The 26,682-nt window shown below is 49.3% G+C and overlaps 1 long non-coding RNA gene across 1 annotated transcript in view; it reads right to left on the bottom strand.

The window, feature by feature from the left end:
- LOC118899338 overlaps positions 1-18,933 on the bottom strand; it is a 70,428-nt gene extending 51,495 nt beyond the window's left edge. The window contains exon 1 of the long non-coding RNA XR_005020935.1: positions 18,744-18,933. This is a non-coding gene — a long non-coding RNA (uncharacterized LOC118899338). The remainder of the gene's footprint in view (positions 1-18,743) is intronic.
- Between the last annotated feature and the right edge of the window lie 7,749 nt (positions 18,934-26,682).

Genomic DNA, 26,682 nt, shown 5'->3' with positions numbered 1-26,682 from the left:
TGGCACAGTGATTAAGAACCTGCATGCCAATGCAAGGGACATGGGTTCGAGCCCTGATCTGGGAAGATCCCACATGCCGTGGAGCAACTAAGCCCGTGAGCCACAACTACTGAGCCTGTGCGTCTGGAGCCTGTGCTCCGCAACAGGAGAGGCCGCGACAGTGAGAGGCCCGCGCACCACAATGAAGAGTGGCCCCCGCTCGCCACAGCTGGAGAAAGCCCTCGCACAGAAACGAAGACCCAACACAGCCAAAAATAGATAAATAAATAAAATTTAAAAAAAAAAAAAGTGTCATGTACCAAAATGTTCATTGCAGCTCTATTTACAATAGCCAGGACATGGAAGCAACCTAAGTGTCCATCAACAGATGAATGGATAAAGAAGATGTGGCACATATATACAATGGAATATTACTCAGCCATGAAAAGGAACGAAACTGAGTTATTTGTAGTGAGGTGGATGGACCTAGAGTCTGTCATACAGAGTGAAGTAAGTCAGAAAGAGAAAAACAAATACTGTATGCTAACACATATATATGGAATCTAAAAAAAGAAAAAAAAAAGGTCAGAAGAACCTAGGGGCAAGACAGGAATAAAGATGCAGACCTACTAGAGAATGGACTTGAGGATACGGGGAGGAGGAAGGGTAAGCTGGGACAAAGTGAGAGAGTGGCATGGACATATATACACTACCAAACGTAAAATAGATAGCTAGTGGGAAGCAGTGGTATAGCACAGGTAGATCAGCTCCGTGCTTTGTGACCACCTAGAGGGTGGGATAGGGAGGGTGGGAGGGAGGGAGATGCAAGAGGGAAGAGATATGGGGACATATGTGTATGTGTAACTGATTGACTTTGTTATAAAGCAGAAACTAACACACCATTGTAAAGCAATTATACTCTAATAAAGATGTTAAAAAACAAACAAACAAACAAAATCATCTCAAGATAATTATACAGTCATTGCATGTGTGTGGGCTAAAAGTATTAATGTGTCCAGTTTGTAAATTTAAAATACCTGTTTCTAAAATCCTGTTTCAGCATTTCTTCATTTTTTAAAACATTGGGCCTGGGCACTTGAGAGTGGCCATGTGGTTAATAAGGACTCCTCAGAGCTCTGGTCCCAGCAAATGAAGCAAACATCAGCTACCCGACTCCAAAACCAAAAAGAATAGGAAAATCTTGGAAAAATTCTAGCTAAAATTAGGGTTCTTTAGGGTCCTTATGCTTCATCCTCTCCCTCTTGCTTTGGAGGAGGGAGTTTACAGGAGAGGTCAGTTACTAAGGCTCTTAGGGAGAGGACAGTTTCTCAGGCCTCTATGCTCCTATAGCTGAGGACTGTGATTTCCCCAAGCCATGCTGGTTTAAAATAAAGACAGAACATGTGTTTAATATTATAATAGATTGCTTATGGTGTCACAGAGTTTATACATCTGCTCAGAATTCGGTAAGAATGCGATCCAATAATTGTCTTACTGGTTGCTTCTGAATTGAATATCAGGTCTAGAGAGCCATTTTCTTTTCTCTCTCTCTTTTTTTAAGAGTGTCATTTGCTACATAATGAAGGTAAATTAAAACCCAAATTATAAAATAAAGACAGAAAATAATAACCTGTTCATTGAGCTCTGGGTGATTTCATGTACACTGTCTCATTTACATCTCACCCAGCTATTTGATATTATTATTATTATCCTATTTATAGGATACAGACTCAGAGGTTAAGTAAAAAGCCAGGAAATGGCTGGAAGGGAAACTAGGTTGGGTCCAGCATCCAACTAGGACGCTGCCCCCAAGCCCCACCGCGTACCTGCCAGCGGGGACAGCACTTGAAGGGGGCATGCTTTCACTTTCAGAAGACAACCAATTTTATTTTTATTTATTATTATTTTTTAATTTAGTTATTTATTTATTTTGGCTGTGTTGGGTCTTCATTGCTGCCCTAGCTGCTGCGAGCAGGGGGCTACTCTTTGTGGCGGTGCGTGGGCTTCTCATTGCGGTGGCTTCTCTTTGTTGCGGCGCACGGGCTCTAGTTGCGCAGGCTTCAGTAGTTGTGGCGCGTGGGCTCAGTAGTTGTGGCTCACGGGCTCTAGAGCGCAGGCTCAGTAGTTGTGGCGCACGGGCTTGGTTGCTCCGCGGCATGTGGGATCTTCCCGGACCAGGGCTCGAACCCGTGTCCCCTGCATTGGCAGGCGGATTCTTAACCACTGCGCCACCAGGGAAGTCCCCAGACAAATGATTTTAAATAAACTCCTCCTCTGATGTGTCCAAAACTTTCAGAGGAGGGTAGGGAGTATGCTACCTCAAAGTCTCAGGTCTGTGATGTCCCTTAAGAATCCCTGTCTGTGGGCTTCCCTGGTGGTACAGTGGTTGAGAATCCGCCTGCCAATGCAGGGGACACGGGTTCGAGCCCTGGTCTGGGAAGATCCCACATGCCGCGGAGCAACTGGGCCCGTGAGCCACAACTACTGAGCCTGCGCGTCTGGAGTCTGTACTCCGCAACAAGAGAGGCCACGATAGTGAGAGGCCCGTGCACCGTGATGAAGAGTGGCCCCCGCTCTCTGCAACTAGAGAAAGCCCTCGCACAGAAATGAAGACCCAACACAGCCAAAAATAAATAAATAAATTTAAAAAAAAAAAAAAAAAAAGAATCTCTGTCTGTGAACTGGGGGTGATGAAGTCTCGCCGGGAACATCAGGCGAGGCAACGTCTGTGCAAAGCACCCAGAACTCCAACACATCTACAAATATAAACAGCCTCAAGCAGCGGCATTACTGCCGGGACTCTGTAAGTAGCTTGGGGGAAGAAACTGCAGAGCAAGACAAAGCAAACACGTACCCAAAAGCTTGTGTTTACTTCTCAAAAAACGTAGGGAAAGAACAGAGGACTGAAGATAGAGGGATATTCAGGTGGACAGCCCGTGCACGCAGGGGAGGAGGTCTAAATGATTCCATCACCACCGATGTTTTCTCATGGACCTCACCACCGCACTACACTCACCCAAGGTCTTAGGCAAGAACACCTGGAGCAAAAGAGTGAAACGGGAGACAAATCCAACAAAGAGTAAAAATTCTGAGGATTCCGTGGTCCAGTTATATCAGAGTGATAGCCTAAAACATAACTCCGTTTGCACACAGAAGCCCCCTTGAGTTGGGGGGGTTCTGCATCCTCAACACCCACGGCTGGCCTCTCCTGGGAGGAAGGTCACACCTTGCCTCACAACAGGCCCAGGAGCTGCTACCACACTCCCCACTCCCAGCTGGGCACGTCTTCCATTCCCAGGGCTCTCAAGACCAGTGTGGCGTGGTACAAAAGGCCAGACTCTGGTCAGAAGGACCTGGGTTCAAATCTCTGGCCCTGCTACTTACACACTGGGTCTGTTGGCAAATTACTGCATCACCCTGGTTCTGTTTCTTGGCCTACAAAACGGGGACAGTAATGCCCATTTTCCAAAGTTGTTGTGAGGATTAAAAAAAATAATGTACCTAAAAGGTTCAGTCAGCAACTAGCAGCTCTTACTAATATAAACAGAAGCCAACCGGCTCTGGGTACTAACTAAATTGCATTCTTTAAAAGAAAAAGGTTTCATGAAGTTAGTGAGGACTGACCATTTTCAGGAAATTCAAGGAAGCAGCGTGGGAAAACTACACTCCCCTGGCTTCTGGAAGGTTTCTGAAACCTCTCCACCACCGGCGCCCCTACAGGAACGGAGAAGTGGCTGGCACGTCTCCTTACCTCCAGACTCTTCACACTTTATAAATATACAACACGACTGACCAGAGTGCCCGCTGCCAACCTCCTGGGCAAACAAGTCCAACAGGATTTGATCCGGAAATTAAATGCCCAGGCAGCCCAGCCACACTCAGTTCAAAATAGATCTCCGTGACCTACTTAGTCTTCTAGTACCATTCCCAAAGCCAAAACCAAGCAGGTGGTGAGATGGGACCACTGACTTCCGCAGGGCCCTACACAGAACCCTCGGCTTTCCTGTCATTTGAAATGTGCACTGAAACAGTGATGGCTCAAAAAATCATCTTGGGGGTAGCCAGACAGAAGCCCTAGCTTTAAAACAGCTGATTCAAATGGTTGTTAAAAAGCAAAGAGTCCCAAAGTCATGCCGACAATTCACCCCTCTGACCAGCCCCTATGATGCATTTTCATTCATTTAGACAAAGGGCTACCACCTCTCTTGACAGTTGCTTTTCAGGCTACCTATATCCCTCACCCTCCTAGTTGTTTCTGGAGTACCTGCGTCTTCTCCAGGACACAGTGGGCTCCTTGAGAGCTGAGACTCTGTCTTCTTTATTGTGATATTCCACAGTGTCTTGCATAGCACGGTGTTTTGGTGCAGCAAGAAGCAAGCACTGCATCCACCGTAAGATGGTGAGAGCCTTCCCTCACCAGCAACAATCCTCCAGGCCCCACCCACTCCTGTGTTTGGCTCCTCAAGATTAGGGGATAGAAACAGACAGACCGGTACTTGCTGTAAAGACGAGGAAGACAGACAAAACCAGGAAAAGTTGCTGCAGAGTTTCAACCACCATGTGGCTACAAAATGACCTCCTCCATTACAATTCATTTCACTAGGAGAATGTGAGTCTTGGGGAGGTTGGGGGGGCATGGACCAAGGACCTTGGCAGAGTCACATGCCAGTAAAATCCCAGAGCATTCCAACATACAGTACTAGGCAGGCAATGGGACCCTATATATCACCGACTATGCAATGGTGGAGGAAGCAAGCTGATGGCCCCAACCGAAGAAAACAAGCCAAAGCAAACCTGCCACTCTTCACATCCAAATCCTCCCTTCTCAAGTCTCCGGGGTCAGCCACAGACACTCCTCCCCCCCACCACTGAGCACTCAAAATTCCCATCCTAGACATTTCCTTGGTAGGCCTTCAGTTTACTTAGCGCTTTTCCCCCATCATGACATTTAACCCTCTGCAATCACAGGAGGCAAGCAGAACAAGCATTTTTATCCCCCACTTAGAAATATGGAAAGTGAGGCCAAAGCATGTCAACCACGCGGTAAAATCAGGACTACAGCGCAGAACTTCTAACTCCGAGTGCAATGCCCTTTCTCTAAAATCACCCCGCACCGTGCGCCCAGACCTGAGGAAGCCAGGTGTCTAAGCTCTAGGCCACTGCTCTTCCCACTGTCCCCTACGGCTGAGCACCTTCTGGAGACAGAACTCTAACACACAGGCCTCGCCACCCCATCTACACACACGCTTCCACGCGTTGAACAAAGACAAACGGGAGCGCAGAAATCATCAGCCCTGGTGTCACTTATGTCAGCCACTCGTGCCCCGAGGCAGGCTCACCATCCTCCTCCCTGTAAAATCACAAAACCCAACCCTAGAGCTGTCAAAGGAGACACACACACGAGACACACCCCGGCTTTCTGCGATCAAGCGGTGATCACGGGGCAGGGTAAGTAATCACAGACTCCAACAGCCACAAACCAGAGATCCCAGACGCCCAAGTATCATCACCCTGCAACCACATCCTGCCTCTGGAACTCCTTACTCTCTGTGACCTTAAGCAGCTGTGTTTCTCCAAATCTCAGCTTCCTCATTTATAAAATAAGGAGTTTAAAGAAAGGATCTCACGGTGAATGTACTTCATGCCGCAGAGCTTAAAAATGGTTAAAAAGGTACGTTTTGTAGATTTCACCACAATAAAATAAAATATGTTAGCATTTGTGTTTTTTTTAAAAAGAGAACCTTACAGGTTCATAGTGAGGATCACATAAGAGTGTAATGGCAAGTTCTTACAGTGTATAGCACATACTAGATCCTAATAAATAGCTATTTATTATTTATAGTAATTTTTATAGCTTTTATTATCTAGACAATACATGCTCAACATGGAAAATGCTGAAAAACAGAAAGATAAAAAACCTCCTGTAATACCAAAATCCAGAGACAACCACTGAAATTAAATTCTTTGTAGCATTTTTCTAATGCATAGACATTTCTTAAATTTGGAATATATGGACAACTTTGTCTTCATGATCCGTTCTTGTCTGCCTTACCAATAATTGCAAAAACAACTCTCATGACAACATCCAGAAATAAAGGCACTTTGTTTAGGGCAAGGATCAAAAGTTGCATGAAACTTGAGACAGGAACAAGGAGCTCACGCTGAACAGCTGGGGACGCCTGCCCCCGGAGCCAGGAGGGGGGTTCACATCAAACCCCCCCCCCACCTGTTCCTCCTTCCGCCTCAACGCTCACCCAGAAAGCAAGACCCTGGGGGTCTGGCCAAGCAGGACAAGGGCCGCAGGGAAGCTCCTGGAAGCTCTGCATGTGCCAGGCTCCCACTGCCCTCAGGGAGCTCCCACCGTAGGTGCAGGCCAATCACCCCAGGACCTGTGCAAAGGGCTGCGAGGAGCACAAGGAAGGAGACACGCATGACAACCATTTCATCCAACCCCCAGGTTAAAGATGCCCCAAGGCTGCAGGGATGAGACCAGTCTCGCTCCGGGGCCAGAAGACTGAGCTCTCAGGGTCCCGAGCTAACTCGCAGATGTCCAGTTTAAAAAACGAAAAGAAAAACCAAACAAACAAACAAAAATCAGGGCCCATATCCAGTACTTATGTACAAGCACTTCTTTACCAAGTGCTTGAGACCCATCAGCACAGAGACAAAGGCCACCTGGACACAGGACAAGTAGCCTCTTCTACGAGAACCCTTGGGGCCCTGCCTGGCTCCCACTCTTGGGCATGGCCTCTCTGCCTCTAATGCAGAAACGAGGCCAGACTCCACGGACTCCTGGGGACGCTACCTGATTCAAAGCTTCCTGTAGCGCCTGGCAAACAAGGAAGCTCTTCTGCTGTGCTGGGGTAGCACCCTCAGAAAAGACTCTGGAAAGGAACTACAGTCCCACAAAACACACTCTAACGCTCCGTCTCTAGCCAGGCACAGTCGGCCTCGCTTTCATTTTGCGTGGGTGTGTGTTTTGCTGAGAGGCAGGGGTTAGCGAGTGTGACTGGTGCCCAAAGGCTGCTCCTGAAATCCTACAGAGGAGCAGCTGCTTCCAGCGCTGGGGAATTCTCTTTCCATCTCCGCTTACACGTAATTATCTTCTAAAGCGGTGCTCCCCGGAGGGGCGGCGGCGCCAGGGGCCTCCCGGATCACCTCCCTGGACGGGCTGCTCCTGGCACCACCCTCGCAGGCGGAGGCCGGGAAGAGCGCCTGAAATCAAGGCCACCCGTGGCCCGCTTCTCCGGAGCCCCAATCACAAACATGTCAGGCCCTTTCCTTTGGAGGTCTAGGGAGGAAATTAAATGTGAGCCAGATAAGGAGATTCCCTTCAGCTCTGATGCCAGGGAATCCAAAGTTATGATTCCCCCCCACCCCCAGGACCACGCAAACCAAACTGGCACGGGCCCCGGACCATGGGGCCAGCCACGCCTGGAGTGCCTCCTTCTCTGTAATGACGGCACTCGGATCGCGGGCCTGAGTGTTTTTATAGCAAATGTGAATGAGAATGTAAAACTCTGCAGGCCAGTGACAAAGTGGGTGGCAGAGAGGGCCCGACAGGTTCCTGGCCTCTCCACAGGTGCTTCTGCAAGTCCCTCCCTGCCCTGTATTTTCCAGGCCAAGTGAGGCCGCTGCCCGAGGCGGCTGACTCAACTTTTTTCACGGAATAGTGACTTGATCCGCAGAAGGATGCGGGGAGCCGAGCGCACTGAGCTCGCACTGACCTCAGCAGTTTCTAAATCTGCCGGGGCGAGGAACACCTTCACCGTGGGCACAGCGTTCGCCAGACGGCCCGGGGCTGGCGGGAAGGCGCAGCTCCCACCAAGGCTGCCGCGCATGCCGGGCTTCCCAGCAGCCCTGGCCACCCCCAGCCTTGTCTACTTTCTCTTCTTCATGCTTGTGGTTTCAGTGTGGGGAAGCGGGTGGGCGGAAAGGCATCCAGAAGGAGAGAGAACAGACAGGAAAGGGCGGTGGATCAAGGGTCAACAGAGCACTGATGTTTCAAAAAGAAACTGCCGGGTAACCATCGCTGCAAAACATCTAGGCGCACGGACGAGGCGCCGCAATGGCCGTCACACGCCAACGCTGCTGTCGGCGTGCTCGCAGGCTCAACAGTGGCTCCCATCTCGCGGGGGCAAAAGGCCAAAGCCTCACGAACACACACGCGCATGCACGTGCATGCACACACACACACACACACACACACACGACTTCCACCCCACTGTCCCCACACCAGCCTGGCAGGCGCACATGCCCACCTCAAGGCCTCCGTGCTTGCTGTTCCCTCGGCCTGGACCGCATCCCCTCCATACCTCAGCTCCCCCTCCCCTCACCCCTTCTCCACGTGGAAGCTCAAACGCTACCTGCTCAGCAAGGCCTGCCTGGACCCCCTTTCAGCACCTCACCGACCCCCTGCCCCAGGCACTGCCCGGGCTTTTCAGCAGCCATTACTACCTCGCATACGGTTCTGGGTCGGACAGCGTCCCCTCAAATCCACGTCCAGCTGGAACCTCAGAAGGTGACCTCATTTGGAGAGAGGGTCTTCCCAGAAGTAAGTAGTTAGGATGAGGACACACTGGAGGTGGGTGGGTCCTCCTAAGAAAAGAGGGGCCACAGACACGGGAAAGAGGCCGTGTGGTGAGGGAGGCAAGAGGGCAGAGCCGTGCAGCCACAAGATCCGGGCACCAGGCACGCCGGCACCACCAGAGGCTGGGGCACAAGCAGGCGACGGGGCCTCCCTCAGAGCCCCAGGGCGCAAGGGAGTAAGGGCCTGAGGTTTGAGCCCTCCGGTTTGCGGTCCTCTGTCACGGCGCCCTAGGAAACTAGGACACGTACCATGAACCGTAACCAGCTACTGTCTGCTGCCCCTCAGGAGAAAATAAGCCCCAGGAGAACAAGATTTTGACATCCTTTGCTTGGTGCAAAATGCCCGACACATAGAATAGCATCCAGCTGAATAAAAAAATGTATTTGCTGAACAGCTCTTGAGCGAACAGAGACAAGCCTAGAAGGGAGACAGGGGTGCTATACCCACCCTACAAGAGGGCAAAACTGAGGGGCTAACGTCCCAGCTCTGCTCAGAGACAGCACAGCCAGGACCGGAAGTGAACTGGGACCCAGCCTGCTCGTTTGAGAAGTAACCCTGAGCAACTCCAGGTGCCGAGCAGACAGCTGCTATAGGCAGCACTCCGTGAGCACACGTGTGGAGTGCAGGGCAGGCAGGGCAGGCTCCAGGCTCGCCTCTCCTCGGCAGGGCCGGGACCCCGAACCAGGGAGCTCACCGGGTCTCAGTGTCCGCATCTGCAAACTGAGGGTGGATCACAAGCCAGGTCGACCTGCTCTCCGAGGAGCAAGCAAGGCTTGTTTTAATCTGCGCCGCTTCTGCGAGGCCCTCCCAGACCCCGGGAGCCAAGGTGACGTCTCCGTGCCACTGATGCACTCTTAGGGCAGCACCTCTGGCCCGCACCACGCGCTACTCTCAAACCTCTCTCACACCACAGGCCGCCTGATCTTGCTTCCGTAGTTCACTTCCACACACACTACTGGACTCATATCATGGGCCTCTGCACCTGGCGCTCTGGAAGCCCTGCAGTCTGCCCAGGCCCTGCCTGTGTCCTCGCCAGCCAGCTCTGGTCCTCCCAGGCCCGCAGACACCAGGCTCCTCCTCCACCAAGCTCCACTCCCAGGAGTGAGGTTTCCTCTTGCCCACCTGGACCTGGGCGGCCTGGGCTGCTCTGGAGCCCTGAGTACAGTTCTCCCCACACTCAACCCGCAGGTCTCTCCAGTTTGGATAAACCATCAGCAAACAAATCAGGGACTTCAACCGAACCTGCCATCGTACATGCACATGCACACGCGCATGGTCGGGGATATGGAACAAGCACAGACAGCATCCCAGGGCCAGCACTGTTAGGGCTGTGACTAGGCAGAAGGTAAAGTGTGAGCCAGGCAGACCCAGGCGTGAGCCCCAGCCCTGCCCCGCTGTGGGTTACACTTCTGTTACCTTCCCTGCACTTGAGCGACCTCAGCTCACAGCAAACTCAGTAGCGGCAGACAGCAGGCTCTGCAAAGCGCCCAACACTGTGTGCTTCTCTTTTCCTGCATCTTGAAACGGGCAGCACGTGGCCCATTTACCCTGCGTGGAGAGCAGGGTAAAGAGCCTCAGCCCCCCAGGGCTTGGAGACCTGGTCCCACCTCGGCTCTGAACGACCAGGCCCGTAGCTGCACCTCACCTCTCAGGGCCTGGCTCGGCCTCCTCAAAAACAAAAGGGAGAGGGCTGCACGAAGGATCCCCAGCACCCAATCTACTTAAGAAAAGGGAAGGCCTCTGCTCTGGGGCCTCGGTGTCTCACAGCAGGACTGGTGTCGGAAAAGGACATCAAACGTGCTCTCCTGCCCAACCTGCCACCTTCGCCGGCTACCCTCCCACAACCCCAGCTGATCCGGGTCTGCCTCTGCCCTCCTTGACATTCGTTGCTAGAGGATGCGCATTTTTACATTTAGCAAATGTTAACGCTCACTCGTGCATTTAAAAACACTTATTAAGGACAGGAGAACACAAATAAGAGTAGTAGTTGCTTACAACTGCTGAGTACTTACTAGGTAATACGCTCAGAGCTTTGCAAACATTACTCTCTGAATCCCCAGAACAACGCTGTGAGGTGGGTACTGATATTATTCCTGGTTTACAGGTGGCGAAACCGAGGCCCAGGGAGAAAGGATAACCGTGTTTAAGTCACACAGCCATAAACGACGGAGTGCGAGCTGGAAATGATCCTAGAGTCTCTTCACCACCCCGGGCTGCCCCTCCATCACTCCTTCTCCCTGGCCCTCTTTGAACTGCAGGTAAAGGACACTGTCATTCAGTAAGTCAGAGCCTCCCAAAACCCACTGGGCTGCTCAGCCTGCAGGGATGGCCCAGGTGAGGGCCTCCAGATGTGTCCTCCACCAGATCGGGCCCCTGGAACACCTCCTAAGGAACCCTGCTCAGAGACAAACCATCACAATATTCCCATAACAAACCAGGGAAGTGGGGCACGGATCACCACACTGCTGGAAGGAAAGCCCCGCCACACGCAGAATCGCGCTTCACTACAGGCATGGAGCCTATTTCAGAAGCAAGAGCGTCTGATTTTCCATCACGTGATCCCTTATATGTTCCCCCAGTTCAGCTCACCAGCCTGGAATCCCTGCCTTGGCTGTGTAGAACAGAACTGGTATCAACGTGCTGCTCATAAGCACTTCCTTCCTCAGGGAGAGGCTCGCAGAAAGACTCTGGCAGGTTACACCAAAATTACAGTGCTCCATTACAGTGCCCAGCCTCTGGGAAAAGCAGAGAGCACATGAAACCAGGAGCGCTGGCTTCCAGGGCCACGTTGCCAACCCTGGCGGCAGGACACCCTGAGCAGAGCCTTGGTCCGCGGGGGCTCAGCTCCCTCATCCTCCATGGTTATGATAGACACCTCCCCCCCCCCCAATTAAGATCCGGAAGCCAAATGAGTCTCATAGCCATACCAGTGATGGATGAAATGCCTACTAAACACTGTCCATTTCTATCACTTAGCAGAATGGCAGCCTGTGGGAAAATGGGCAGCCTCATACACTATTGGTAGTTTAAACCAGTACAGCCTTCGCGAGCACAGTGTGGGGATTTGCTGTAACAGTTTAAATGAGTAGAACCTGTGGCATACTGATTCCACTCCTAGAGAAACACATGCATGTGTGCATAACAGCATGTATGTAGGAAGATATAATAGCAAAATTAATGAGTCACTTTACATGTCTATCAATGGGGGACTGACTCATAAATTATGATATAGCTATACTATAAAATATTTTGTAGACAAATTAAGAGAAGAACTGCATGCAAGAAAAGATCTACAAGATCCATTATGTGAAAAGACAAAATGAAACAATATATATGATGCAATCAGATTTATGCTTACAAAAGAAACAAAACTATGTATTTGCATCTGTATAGGCTGATGGAAATTACAATTGGTTAGTGCTGAGGGCCCAGCAGGGAGGCGGCACATGGGGGAAGGGTGCCAGAGGAAGGAGGACTCTACATCTTCTGCTGTTCACTTCTCCACTATTTGGATGGGAGGGTGCGGTGCAAGAGCATAATATATTCACGTATCACCTACATCATTTAGAAAAAAGCCATCGAACTGATTTAAAAATAGCACCACCACCACCGAAACAGGGTTCGTGTTCTGGTGTGAAACTGACACAGCAATTTGAACAAGTTTTTGGTGCCACACTCCAAGGTCTTCCCAAGAGTGACTGATAAAGTTCAAGTGCAGTCTCTAAGCCACAGATGACAAGACTGGATGGGGATCAACAGGGAAGAAGGGAAATGCGGGATGCAAGGAAAACTTTGGGGTAAGCTCTGTGGAAGCTGCAAACCTGTCCTGCCCTGAACCCGCCTGGCTCCAGGACGCACTTTTCTGAGACTCTCCTCCCTCTCACCTCCATAGGATGAGAAGAAAGTAAAAACCTGATGAAGAGAGAATTCCCTTTCCCGCAGCAGAGAGGAGGCCACCTGCAGTCACCAGCAGAGCTGCTCCCAGGCGAAGCCAAAGAAAAAGCCTGGCCAAACTCCACCTTCCCGACAAAGGCTCTGCCTGCCAGGCTCCTGGGGCTGCAGGGACAGCCAAGGCTGGCAGCCTGAAGCCCATCCATTCGAGTCCCTCCACTTCAGCAAACAACCAGGCCAGCCTCTTTTCACCTTCAACACTAAAATCCAAACTGAACCAGTATACAAATCAGAGGGTTCTGCCAACAAAACACAGCAACAAGGTGGAATAAGGAGAGAGAAATCAGTGGTACCCTGGATTAACATATAGTTACTTTTTCTGCTTGTCCATAGTAACACTTCTGTAGATTCAAACATTTGATATATACCTTTTCTGGCTTCCTAGTAATAATTAAAACAAACACGCAGCCCAAACACACACACACAGCTAAACATAGAGCAAAAAGGAGAACAGAGGGGCTCTGCTTAGGACATGATGTTCAGGAGGTAGTCCGACAGCTGACATCCCCACACAAAATGCTCTCCTCCCATCAAATAGGTACCCTGTTAGTGCGCCACGCTCACCGGGCACTTCAACAGTCCACGGCTGGGGGCTACCCACAGGACAAGGAAAAGAAGTCACATCTCGGAGGGAAAGGGGTGACCATCAAACACTGGGGAGCGGAGTCCTTGTGCGGTGACTCACCGCAGAGATGGCCGTGACTGCGGACACCAGGAAGCAGGCAGACCCATAAAGTAACTCTCCGCCTCCTCTCAATGAGGACGCAGCCCAAGCAAAGCCAGAACCCGACCAACTGGCCAGAGCCCAGCAAGAACAAACTATCTGAAGGGCACGGGTATTATGCAACCTGGAAAACGGAAGCCTGGGCAAGTTTCTTACAGACTCTGGCACTGACTAGGGGAGAGGGCATGGGACCAGCATATTTCTGATGCGGCAGTGGTGCATCCTATGATGGGGACATGCGGACACTGGCAACCAGGACCAACCACGTCCCCTCGCTCTGACTCCGGTTCTCCTGAGTATGGCTCGGCTCCCCACCGAGGCTGCACCCTTCAGGGGAGGGTGTTCTCCCCTCCTTGCAGGACTGGCCACCCCTGAGAACTCGCCCACCTCCACTCCCTGTTCCCGACCAGCCCCTGCATGCCTGGTGACCACAAGTCACCCCCACCTAGAGGCAGATCAGCCCGCGGGGAACAGCCAGAACTGAGGACCACAGCCACTGAGGTCCACTGGGTCCACCAGGGAACTGTGGGGTGCCGACTACACCCCAGGGAGACTTCCTCCTTTGGGGGCTTTTCCCCTTCAACAGTTTCACTCTAAGTTTGAATGTTCAAACCAGCACTTCTCTAAATGGGGTCTGAGAACCTGACTTCCATCCTGAGATGCTCCAGGAAAGGCAGAAACTAAGGCCAGGGTGGGTGGGCAAAGACAGGGGAAGGCGCTTTGGGGTTTTCCTCAGGCACTTTTCTCTGGCTGCCATGAGAGACCAAAGGAGGCAATTTTAGTTTCTACAGAGATGCTTGCAGTCTACACACAGTATCTCCACTACCCGGCCTGTGAGGATGAGAAGGGCAACAGGGAGGGGGTGAGGAGAGAAAAGAGGATTTGACTCCCCCCCTCTCTCAACCCCAATCCAGAGGACTGAGCATCATACATGCTGACCCGTTTCCTCTGCTCCATCACCCCTGCCACCATCTTAATGTCTTGAGTTCAAGCCCTCATCCTCTCTCATGCCCATCACCCTGATGGCCTTGCTTCTCGTCAGCGCATTTCATACTCCACACAGCCTGCGGAGCCACCCTTCTAAACCACAGCCCTTCATCAAGCCCCAGTCTCCGGACGGAGTCCAACCCTGGCAGGGTGGGCGTGACCTCTGCCTGCCCAGGCTGTGCCGTCACAGAGATCACAGCTGCCGCTCGGACTGTGACACATGCCACCCCGCCCCCAACTATGAAGATGCACAGGTTGCGGTTTCCTCATCTGTGCAACGGGAATAAAAGGATCACCCTCCAGAGCTTCTATGGGGGTTAATCCAAGCTGAGGAGAGCCCGGCTCTCCAAGAATGGCCACGACTCTCCCTGTCCCCAACCAGGCTCCAGACCCTCTGCCCTTCACCACCTCGCTGTGCTACCTCCTCATAACGAATGAATACGAGTCAACGCAGGAGAAAAGAAGGCACATCCGAGATCTAAAAATGAAGGGTCATAAACATTAGGCTACCAAGATGTGGAGGACACCAAAATTAATTCATTATCAAAATAATGTGAGAGGAGGGAAGGGATGGGAAGAGAAGGAAAACATTACTTTGGAGGAACTGCTTTTAAAATAGACAGCTCTGTGATTTTTTTTTTTTTTAAAGACTTCATTTTTTCCAAAGATTTAGGAAGATTACATTTCAAAAGCTCACAAAGGAGACCCTTCTGGTTTTTTTAAAAAAAACTATTTCTTAATTAATACCTTCAGAGAACTAAGAAGTACTTTTATAGACTGACTGAATCTTAATAAAATTCTCAGAGAAATTCTGGCATCAGTCACAACAAACACCCTCCTGGAAATTAATTTCCTTTTCCACATACAACTTACTATGGCAACTCATTTATGATGCCACCACAACCAGTCAAAATCTGCCTGGAGCATAAAAACTTCCAAGCCCCACAAGACAGCCTATAGCACTTGATAGAAATTGGTCCCATATTTAGCCAAATCCTACATCTAACAGAGACTTCCCCCACACCAAACTGTCCAGATTTTACTGGCAAAGTCAACTCTTCCATCTCCTTCCCGGCCCATATCTGCACTGCCCTCCCATCTTATACTACAGCTCTAACAATGCCTCCTACCAGCTCAAAGTCCCCAAACTCAGTATCTTTTCCCTGTCCCACAAAACGAATAAAAGAGGAGAGAAGGGCACAAAATGGGCAAAGGGAAACTAGCTACATCCATCTTCAGCCTCCTACCAAAGACGTGTCCCTTCTGGCTTCTGGTTTGGTTCAAGTCCCTCCTTTCCTTTTTTTTTTTTTAATTTTTATTGAAGTATAGTTGATTCACAATGCTGTGCCAGTCCCAGCAATTCCCTCCTTTTAGATGATGGTAGGTCCTAGAATATTCACTGCGTGTGTTGAGGATGGAGTGGGCAGCCAAAAGCTAAAACAATTATTTGTAAGTACAAAAATGTACTTTAAAAGCCTTTCTCCCTTGAGGACAATTCCTACTGGAAGACTTAATCCCATTATCCCAAGTGCCCATGGGCGAGGGGAGAGAAATGGCTGGATGCCAACCGTCACTGAGCACCCACTGCAACTCACAAGTGCATCTCATTTAATGCAAGGCAGATACTATCATCCTGATTTTACATACGGGGAAATCGGGCTCAGAGGGATCAAGCGATGGGCTCAGCATGTACACCAGGCCCATCAGACATCAAGACTCATGGACTCATAAGCTTTACCCTAAGCACCTGGGTGTCCCCAGGTGCTTAGGGTAAAACACTGTCCTAGGTTGGAGGGCACTTTACAAGTTTACACATTGCTTTTCATATACGAGATCTCATTCAATATCACAGCCCTGTAGGATAGTTAAGAATTACTTTTCCACTATTGTAAAACACTATTTGGTTTCAAAGATCATCAGTAACTTGTGAAAGCCAGTGGTAGCACTTAGAGTTGTACCCTGTCTAAGCTTTGCTTCCTCACCTCACAGTGCCTGATAAATGGTAGGGGCTCAAATGACAACTATTATTAGCAACATGATTTTTATTAATTTAATAGCCCTCAGCTAAAGTAAAATTTATACACACACACACACACACACACACATATAAACTGCAGATATTTTAAAGATTCAACTTAATTACCTGCTAGAGAGGATATAATTTTACCACTACCTCAAACTTAGAGATAACCACTAATTGCAGCTGCCAAGAAACTGACAGAAAAGGATTACTGAAAATGATGCGGTCAAACCCAATATGGATTTTGACAGCTACTAATGGAAGAGAACAGAAGGACAGGAGCATTCAGTTATGATAAAATACAAAAAAAAAATCCTCCTCTCCCTCCAGCATCATGGCTTGATCATGAATGTGCTGTTTGACCCAACCATGTCATTTCAGCTGTGTGATGACCCTCAGCATCCAAAACGAGATGGCCAGCAAGTGACACAGACGTTGTAGTGAGAGGTCGCCCAGGAGGTCTAGGGAACAGGGGTGGGGCAGATACATTATTACCTTGAGCTATTTTTAATGTGCTGCGTCTAATGCACTGTTTGCCTCACTTAATTTCACTCACTTGCAAAGAAACCTGGGAAGTTCAGAAATGCCAGAGGCAACAGGGATCAGCTCCCCACTTCTCGAGCTAGAACGGAAAAGATGACAGAAGTGTGTTGGTACAAGGATGGCAGCATCAGTCAGACAGAAGGAAATCTATGCTACTACGGCAATGAGAGATCCTGGGGAGGTTCTTCGAGAAAGGCTGAGCCAAGACCCATCCAACTGAGCATCTACTCCAGGCTTGAAGGTTCAAACAAAAGAATAAAATTCAGGTCCACAGATGAAACATACGTAAGTTTTTTAAGCACAGTTAACAGCTTTATGGTAATGACAGCTGGACAGCCATGTACACTAATTGCCTGCATGAGAACAATATCCATACTGTAAATCTAATACCAATTATTATTCGTTTTTGGTTTTGTTTTACTTTATGCAGCCTTTCTTGCTTCTTAGCTGTGTTAAGTCCACCCTAATTTCTTTGTAATAGGCTGAGTTTGATTTTGTGTGGCCGATCTCGACTTACAAGGAAAAAGATGTCAGTCTCCCTCAGTCACCTTCTCCTGCGCCATCAGACTGTCTAGCTCTTTATTTATACCCTATTTTGCAGATAAGGAAACTGAGTTCCAGAGAGAGGACGTGATTCATCCAAGGCCATAATCCTTGCTAATATATCTAGGACTAGCACAAGGGCTCAAGGCCTACAATGTAGATCTCCAGCTCTATCACTGTTGCAAATGACCTGGCATACTTGTGTCTTGAATACGAAGTTTATTTGGAGGGGGAAGGAAAAAAAAAAAAAAAAAAGCTAACATGAGTCATCTCCTTTGTCAAGGGGCACCACACAGACTGTTCTAATAAAGCATCCAGCATCTCCAGAACCACTTGTTTCTGAAATAGCCAACCTCAGTCCCAGAGAATAAAAGGCCATGTCTTATGCCCCTTCAGGATACCCAGGACCCTGTGAGCAGATGCGCTGCAGGGCTTTGGGGAGCTGCTAGCCCAGCCCAAGGAATCCAGACGTTGCCGGTACTGGAGAGGGAATGGGATGGGTGGCTGGCTGGGGGAAGGTCAGAGTTGCGATTTCTCCTGGCAACAGTTATGATTTCATGCAGCCCAATCTTACTCCCCTTGGAACATCTAAATATCCCATCCACTCAGGGGTCCCTCCTCAACTTCCCCAGGACAAAAGCACTGCAGTCTGGGAGGTGAATCTGGCAGACCGGGAGGGACGGTATTTGACCCAAGCCGTAGAGGAAGCACCGCTCCGCTCCCTCCTCCACCAGTTACTGGAACTCCCCACCGGATCTTCAGACGCCAAGAGGCGTCCCCCACTCTGAGCCCGACCCCTCTTTCAGCGTCTGCCCCAACAGAGGCGCGAGGAGGCAAAGCCCACTCCCCATCGCTCTACCCCGCCACCCACTCGCCTCCGGTCCCCTTAGTGGCCGCCCCCCGTGGGCCTCCCTCCCTCCTCACTCGCGGGGTCCCCGCCGGACACTTGCCCGCTCCAGCCTGAGAACCTGAGCGCACCCCTTTCTCTTCGCCCGCAGAGGACCCGCGTCTCCCGCCTCCGGCCCAGGCCCCCCTCTGCCCGCGTCCCTCCGCGCCCCGGGAGTCAGCCGCGCACCCGCACTTCCCGCCCGGCCCGTGCGGGCTCTGTCCGCCCCAACTTTTCCCGGCCGCGGCCGCGGCGCCAGCCCCGCAGCGGCGGGGATCCCGCGTCCCGCGCCGCGAATGGCGGGCGGGCTCGCGTCCCCTCGGCCCCGGCCCGCCCCGCCGGCACGAGTTGCGCTCGGGACTCGCTCGGCGCCCGGGCCTCGGCTGTCCGCCCGGCGCAGAGGAGGAGCCGGCGTGGCGGGAACCGCGCTGTCCCGGCGCCGGCACCCCCCCGCCCCGGTGCCCAGTGCCCGCCCGCACCGCTCCCTGCCCACCTGCCCGCCCGCGCCGCCGCCGCTCACCTCCTCCCGCGCCGCCGCCGCCACTGCCGGGAAGACGTGGCAGTGGCCGCCGCTCGAGCTCCCCGCCTCGCCTCTTCTCTCGGCGTCCGCGCGGGCGGCTCCGGCTCGCCGGACCGCAGCGCCAGGCGCCCTCTGCCGCCGGGAAGGCGAATCCTCTCGCCCTAACCCTAACTCGCCGGCCGCCCCCGCCCCAAGGCTCGCTCCCAACCCGGTTCTGCTCTGCCGGAGACCCTCCCTTGTGGCGGCCCCGGCCCCGCCGCTGCCTCCGGGGAGCCTGCCCTGACCAGCCAGCCGCTCGGCGCCCTTCCTCCGTGCCCCACCTGGGTCGATACATTTCCTGCTTCTCTGAATCTGAATGCCTCGCCCACGAGAAAGTAAAATAGGGCTGGGGAACAAACACCACGTCTCTCGTGTTCGTCATTCTCTCTCCTAGGGCTAGGTTAGCGCCCTGCCTTGAATACCCAAGGGCGCAACAAATACTTCTTGAAGCAGCGAAAGAGTGAATGAATGAGTAGAGATTTTGGCCGCTCTCCACCCACGTAGGCTTCTAAACCTCCAGAGGACAGATATCCCCACCTGGATTTTTTTTTTTTTTTGTAAATTACACACACACACACACACACACACACACACACACACACACTTGCGCAGCGTTGCATGAATAAATAGGATTCACAATTCCGCACTTCAGACTAGCACCAAAGTTGCACAAGGCCCGCAGCTCAATGTTATTCAGGGCCTTTAGTCAAACAGACTTAGGTTTTACATAGATCTACCACTTAAAAGCTGGGAACTCTCGGGAAAGCTAATCTCCCTGGGCAGTTACCTCATCTATAAATTAAGAGTAATAAAATCTATTTCATAGAGTTGTTGTGAGGATTAATTGAGATCCTGCACTGTGTGTAAAGCGCTTTGCTCAGCCCCTCCACCCCCACCTGTACTGTATCTAAGTGGTAGCTACTGTTACTATTATTACTAATCTAGTAGGTAATAAAAACTATAGGCAAAAAGTAAAATAATGGCTACCTTTTCATCTGGGGACACCTTAATACCCTTGTATGTGGGGTATTGTCACCTACCCAAGAGAGCCAGCCCCGGGAGCAAGGCCTTTCCAGTCCCTCTTCTTCCCCACCCCGAAGAATTAACTGGTCTTAGGTTTTAAGACCAGTTATGAGCTGGTCTTAAGAGCTGTAGAACTGGCTCTCCTGTAGGTTTCCCCCCTGGGTTTCGGCGGCCAATCTCTTAATGAACAAGTGTTTATTTTATTGCGAAGGCAGTCAATGTTTAAGGGCCCCTGTGGTCTACAGACTCTTCCTGTTTTCTCCTTGCCCCTCTCTCAACACCTTGAGGCCGTCTTTTCATTTTTAACAGTCTCCTTCCTGCTCTGCACATAAAACAGCAGTGAGTGCAATGAAGTGGCATCAGACAGGACTGGGCTGGAATCCCAGCCCATCCGCCTTGGGCTTTCTGCACCTCAGTCCCCTCAGTTGTAAACTGTGGAGAATGATGCTTATCTGTGACATTGAGAGAATTGGTGATCCAGTCTGTGAGTGAAGTCCCTGGAACATATAGGTGTTTGATGAAAGGCAACTATCGATTCATTTATTTAACAAGCATTTAGGGAGCAACCACTGAGTGTTGTAGGTGCTGGAAGAGTGAGGGAAACAAACATTGGTGAGGTACGATTCTTACCCTCAAAGGAGTCTGAGGTCTAGTGGATGAGACAGGCACCCATTTGCTAGGGCAGAGGGGTTGGGAGGATATAGATGCCGCTAATATGAAATTAGCAAGCCTCAGTTCCAAATTGGGGCAGTGTTTCTGCAATATAGGTTGTTTTAATTCATTATAATTGTAAATGCCATTTCCCTCTAAATATGTACATAACTTTCCAAGACCACTGCAAAAAATTAATGAATAATTTTGTGAGGCAAACAGAACCATTTGAGGTAGGGGTCAGTCCCTTAATAAGGTGACTCCAAATGCTTCCTTATACTAGAAATAACATGTACATTGTGTCTTTGTGAAAGTACCATAATTTATAAGTTAAAGTTGCATATCTTGCAATGCATATCTAAGAGGGAAAGTGCACATACTGTGGACCTCTAATGTATCACGCCGCCTATCCATGCCCATGATGTAGCCCCCTCCCGTATTAACCCTGGGCTTAGCCACACGATGTGTTTTGGCCACTGGGACATCAACAAACATGGCAAACGCAGGGATGTTTGATGAGCACTTGTGCCTCGCTCCTTGCTTTCTTGAAACGCTGTGAAGAAACTGAAGAAATCTGGTCCAGCCTCCTTAAAAATGAAAGACTCAGACAGAGAGAGGCTCACCATCCCAGCTGTAGCAACCCCCAGCCAACCCACCAGCTGAATGTAGCCACATGAGTGAGCCTAGACGCGACTAGCCAAAATGACCCAGGCAACCCAAGAGTTGTGAGAAATAAAATGGCGGTTGCTTTAATCCACTAAGTAAGTGTTGGCAGCGATGGATAACTGATAGACACATCACACACAGGTGTTTCGACAGTTGCAAGGTCTCGGTGAAATTCAGCCAAGAGTCAATACTCTCACTAGTGTTTTCTGTCGTGAAGCGTTCAATTGAAGTTAATATGTCTCCGCTTAGCAGAGTATCACACTTTAAGTCATTCCTTCTTTCAAAGTTCTTCATTGAATGGCTACTGAGCCTAGAACTGGTTAAAATCCGTTTGCAGCCAACAGGACAATAAGCTGGCAAATCAGCTTAAAAACCACTTTAAACATTATAACTCCTTGGAACACAGCAGGTGTTATAGAGGTTGGGTGTTTATCTCTCTATTTATTTATTTATTTTTTTGGCTGCGTCGGGTCTAGTTGCGGCACGTGGGATCTTTTGTTGCGGTGCGCGGGCTCTTCATTGCGGGTGCGGGCTTCTCTCTAGTTGTGGCACGCGGGCTCCAGAGCGCGTGGGCTCTGTAGTTTGCGGCACGTGGGCTCTCTCGTTGAGGCATGTGAACTCAGTAGTTGTGGCGCGCAGGCTCAGTTTCCCCATGGCATGTGGCATCTCAGCTCCCCTACCAGGGATGGAACCCGCATCCCCTGCATTGGAAGGTGGATTCTTTACCACTGGACCACCAGGGAAGTTCTTATCTCTCTATTTTATTATAAACTTCTTGATGATGGACACCTTGTCCAATTTGACAAGGTTTGACTATAGATCATGAACATCAGAGAAGGAAGGGAAGTTAGATCCGCTAATCTACCACCTAATTTTATAGATGAAGACACTGGGGCTAAGTGAGATTAGAAGAGCCTTACAAATTCCTAGGGTCCTGGAGCTGGCTCAGAGCAAAACTGAGATGACCAATTCAAAGATCTTTACACCGTTTCTTGGATTGGATTGTTCGGTGGATTGTTTTTTCTTTGTGACATTGGTTGCTACTAAAAATATACTCCCCATGCTCAGAAGAGCTTTACAACTTTCCTTTGCATTTAGGATAAAATCCAAAGTCTTCATCTTGCCCCACAGGGTCTGTTGCAGCCAGCCCTCCAGAGGCATTCATTTGGCTCTACCCATCCCTCAGAACACTCTGCCCACTCCAATTTTTTTCTGTCCTCGCATCACTCCGCACAAGATTCCAAGCCCTGAATGAAAGCCAGCTTGACCTGGCTTGGTCACATGACCTAGCTTGATCACAACCCCAACCCAAGAAGAATGGGACTCCCCGAATGAAATTCCCCAAAGATAATCATCAGGTGTTGTTACCAAAAGAAGAGAAAGTGGATGGAAGGTGACCAAAGCCAATGAATGTCCACTACGTTATCTCTCAGGCCTCAGCTTAAATGTCACTTTCTCAGGAAAGCTTTTCTTAACTACTCCATCTGTGACACTCTTTCATGACACTCCTGATTTTTCACTGTTCTCATCACATTTTATAAATACATATTTATTTGTTTGTTTGTTTCTGTCATGGTCTCCCTCCATGAGAGAAGGGACTGTGCTTGTTTACCCACTACTATACCCCCACCACCTGGTGTGGAGCCTAGGGCATAATCAGCTGTCAATATTTATTAAATGAATGAATGAATGAATGAATAATATGGGCCTTATGATTCTTCTGACTCAGTCCATATGACATTAGCTTTGTAAGAATGGCGAAAAAAACAAAGAGAACATGAGGGTATAGGTTTGTGGAAGACACACCTTGTTGTGACACTGTGAAGAGGATAAGAACTCACTCAGGATGAAGGAGGAAACACTATCTTGTGCATTAGATGTGCCATGTTGTGCTGGGCTGTGCCAGTCTTGAGAAATAAATTATAGAAGCAGTGAAGTAAGAAAGGGGAGGCCTGGAATGGTGAAGGCAGCGTGCCTCAGAGTGTGTTTGCAGGAGTAGGAAGCCTCAAAGCTGAAATTGGGTTCATGACCTGGCTGCAGCTGCCAGGAGCACAGGTCAGCCGTGTATGTTCATAAAATTGCTCCCTCGGCCCCTTCCGTACCCGGCTGTGTAGCCTCTACAGCAGGGTTCCAGGCTCATCTGCTGATGGCCGCAGGTCCTTGGAGATGTTTTTGTTACTCAGGGGCAAAACAAGATCTTATCAGAGCAATGTAAAGCTAAATGCATTCCATTTTTGTATCAATGAATATGAGACTTGTGATAGCTTGGGGTTTGGTTTTCAGCCATTTTTCAGCAAAATAAAAAGTTGGCAATCTCAGTTCCCCCCTAAATGTTTTTGTAATGTTACAGGGCCATGCAATCTGAAAGCCTTGGACGTTACTGCCTTACAATCTCAGAGACCTGGGTGACCCCTGCAAAGGCTCAGCAGACTCAATAGACCATCACTCATTCAACTGTTGTTGTTTGAATCACGCCTCTGTTTCCTTTCCTGCCTGTCGCCTACATGGCAGACACATTAGCTGGTCAGAATGTACAGCCTAAAGAGGCTTCACTCCCAGGACCATGCCTGTGGCCGTGGGTCAGGGGGAGATTGGTGGTGACTCCAGAGATGTCCAGTCAGGAATGAGGCTCTGAGCTTGGGGTCTGGTCAATGACAGAGTATGTGTGTATGTGCGTGTGCACGTGTGTATGCATGCACGCATGTAGGTGTGTGCTTGTGACAAAGGGAGTCCTTCTTAGGTCACCAACACTGCTCCAACAGAGGGGGGCTACTTACTCCTAAGAGGAGATATTGTCTTTGATCCCTGTCTTACCAAGGGGAAAACTGAGACCTAGCACACAAGTAATTCACCTAACGCCCAACTGAATACAGACGTCAGTTAACACCTTTGGCAATGCTTCCCTCCGCAGGTACAGAATTGGTGTTAAAGTTAAATCCAATAAGAATTCCCAGAAGCTGACATTCTGGAAAGACTCTTCTAGAACTAGAAAAGGGGTGAAATTTATCTTCCCTAAACTGAGGAAAATACCCAATTTCTTGTATTTGACAAGTGGTGTAGCATTAAGTCCCATACATTTACATTTCCACCAGAAGCTAGCTTACCCATTTCATACACTTAGCTGGAATTTGAATTCCTCAGAGAAGACTACTGCATAAGTATCAAGTATTATAATAAAAATGTCTTTTTCTCACTGGTAGTAATATCATACATATATACTTTTTTTAAAAATAAAGACTTGAAACCAAATTTTATACCTACTCAATTCTACAGTAAAGGGAGACTTGCCCATTTTCATAAAGCTGTAAAATCCCATATAAGGAAAGTTTTAGGATCTCTGCTTTCATTTGTACAAAGACATTGGAGCAGTAATAAAAAGTTCAACCAAGGTCTTCATGCTCACTGCTTCTGGGTTTCTGAAATTTAAGTCTTCAGCTAAAGAATGGAAAGGAATCCCTACTCCACCCCACCGCTAGCAACCAAAGCAAACTCTCAAGCCAGCAACACCAGTGGATTCTTTCAACTTAATTTCTTCACAACTTTCTCCCTGCTGACAAATGTTAAGTTTCTATTTCAAGAGAAATAAGAGCTTCATTAACTTGCCTGTCTTCGAGTCGTCTATTTCCTTTCAGGATTTCATGGCATTTTTTTTTGGCTCGGGAAAGTAAGACCACAGTAACACACAACTCCCCAGAGCCCCATTAAAGGCAGAACGGTTGGAATGGTTGGCGTGGGTGGAACACAGCAGGAGACCCCACCTTTATTGCATAGGTTGTAAGTATTTCACCACAGGTTTTCAATCCCAAACCAAAAAGCAATGTTTCTTAACTACCTTAACTCTCAGATTCATAACCCTTAAGATGTCCATCAATGACTCATATACCAGCTGCCCCTTTGGTCTGGCACATTTTTTAACATCAAACGGTATTGCCTATCAACTGTGCCCTTGTCCTCAAAGGACCTTCATCATCATCAGAAAGCACTGACGTGGTTTCTAGCCTATACTTAACTCTCCCATCACTCCATGCCTGTTTCCTGAGCACCTCGTATGCGCAGGAACCGCGTTGAGTTTTGTGAATGCAGAGGCAAGCAAAAAAGACGCAGTCCTTTCCCTCCCTAGAAAAGCTCACAGACCAGTGGAGAGAAAAATAAACATGTAATTACAAATGATTTTAAGTGTTTTGAAGAAAAAGAACAAGGCACCTTGAGAAAGTTTAATAACAGGACCTAATTCTAAATTGAGAGGTCTGGGAGGACCTTTCTGGAAGTGACCTTAAAGCAGAGACCTGCGAGATGAATGGGGGTTGGCTCCATGGGGAGCCCATCTTGGGGTACGTGGTCCTCCTCACCCAAGGATTCTGTATTTCATGGATGATGACCAGGACAAGGAGTGCAACTCCACAGTACCTCATTGCTTTCAGAGAGGGGTCCTGGGAGACCTGTGGCCCCACAGGTACAGACACAGGACAGGGATGGTCTTCCTTCACTACTCAACCCACACTCTGCTCTCTCAACTCCTGATTCCCGGTGGCAGCACTTGAGTGAGCACATCAAGTGAGGATCACTTAGGTTACCCGTCCAGGTGAGTGTTTTACCTGGTTCCTGTGTGTGTGCAGCCTCTACACCTAAGCTGTAAGCTCTTGGAGAGCAGGTGACTCTGTTTTATCCTCCTCACGTGACGCTCACAGTGCCTAGAAAAGAGCTTGACTCGTAGCTGCTGTTCAGTGAACACCTGCTTAATTGAATTGGATTTCATCTCAGCGTTTAGTTGTGTGGTAAACATCTGATATGAAAGAAGAGCCACACTAGGCAAAGTAAGTATGCTTTCGAAGAGCAGAGATTAAAAGAAAATGGCATGAAGAGTATAGGAATGGAAGCACTTTCTGAAGCTTCAGGAAATCTGGCCTGTATGGCTTTGATTGACTCTGAGAAACCACAGTTCCTCGGTTCTAAGACTCAGCTGTAAGATGCAATGCTGATTTGATTGAACAACAGTTTACTTTTCTGGGCATGGGGAGGAGGAGAGGGCTGCTTTCAGGGTATACACATATTGAGAGCGATATCCTGATTTCAGAAACATCAACATGTTCGCGGAAAGTATGTCTTATAATAATAATTTTAAAAAATCAGTACCCATCACTAGTTTTCATGGGACTTAAAATTTATCTTCTCTTTTGCCTGCCTTATAGCCACAGTAATTTTTTCTTTTCTGTTTTCTTCCTTTCTTTTTTGATAATAGTGCCTCAAATTCCTTGGAGAAATTATTCTTCCTCACTAGATACAGTCTGCTGAGGTATTTGATCAAGGTGCCCAGCTCTCCTCTAGTGCAGAGATGGGCACCTGACCTGAGTTAGGCCCACTCAGACATTGGAACAATGATCAAGGGTTGAAAACCTGGCCCCAGATGGAACTTACTTATTCTAGATATAGGATACAGAGAAGACTGTCCAGAAGCTTCTGCTACAGAGGTCCTCTAAAACTGCCTGCCTCCAGGGTTAGTTTCTGTTATTTACAGCCAAGAAATGCTAAATCATACACTGCCCCTGACTGCTGGTACATG

Source organism: Balaenoptera musculus, chromosome 8 (genome assembly GCF_009873245.2).
Source record: "Balaenoptera musculus isolate JJ_BM4_2016_0621 chromosome 8, mBalMus1.pri.v3, whole genome shotgun sequence".
Lineage (NCBI taxonomy): Eukaryota > Metazoa > Chordata > Mammalia > Artiodactyla > Balaenopteridae > Balaenoptera > Balaenoptera musculus.
Note: the sequence above shows the minus strand (reverse complement) of the source record. Positions and strands in the feature narration are given on the sequence as shown.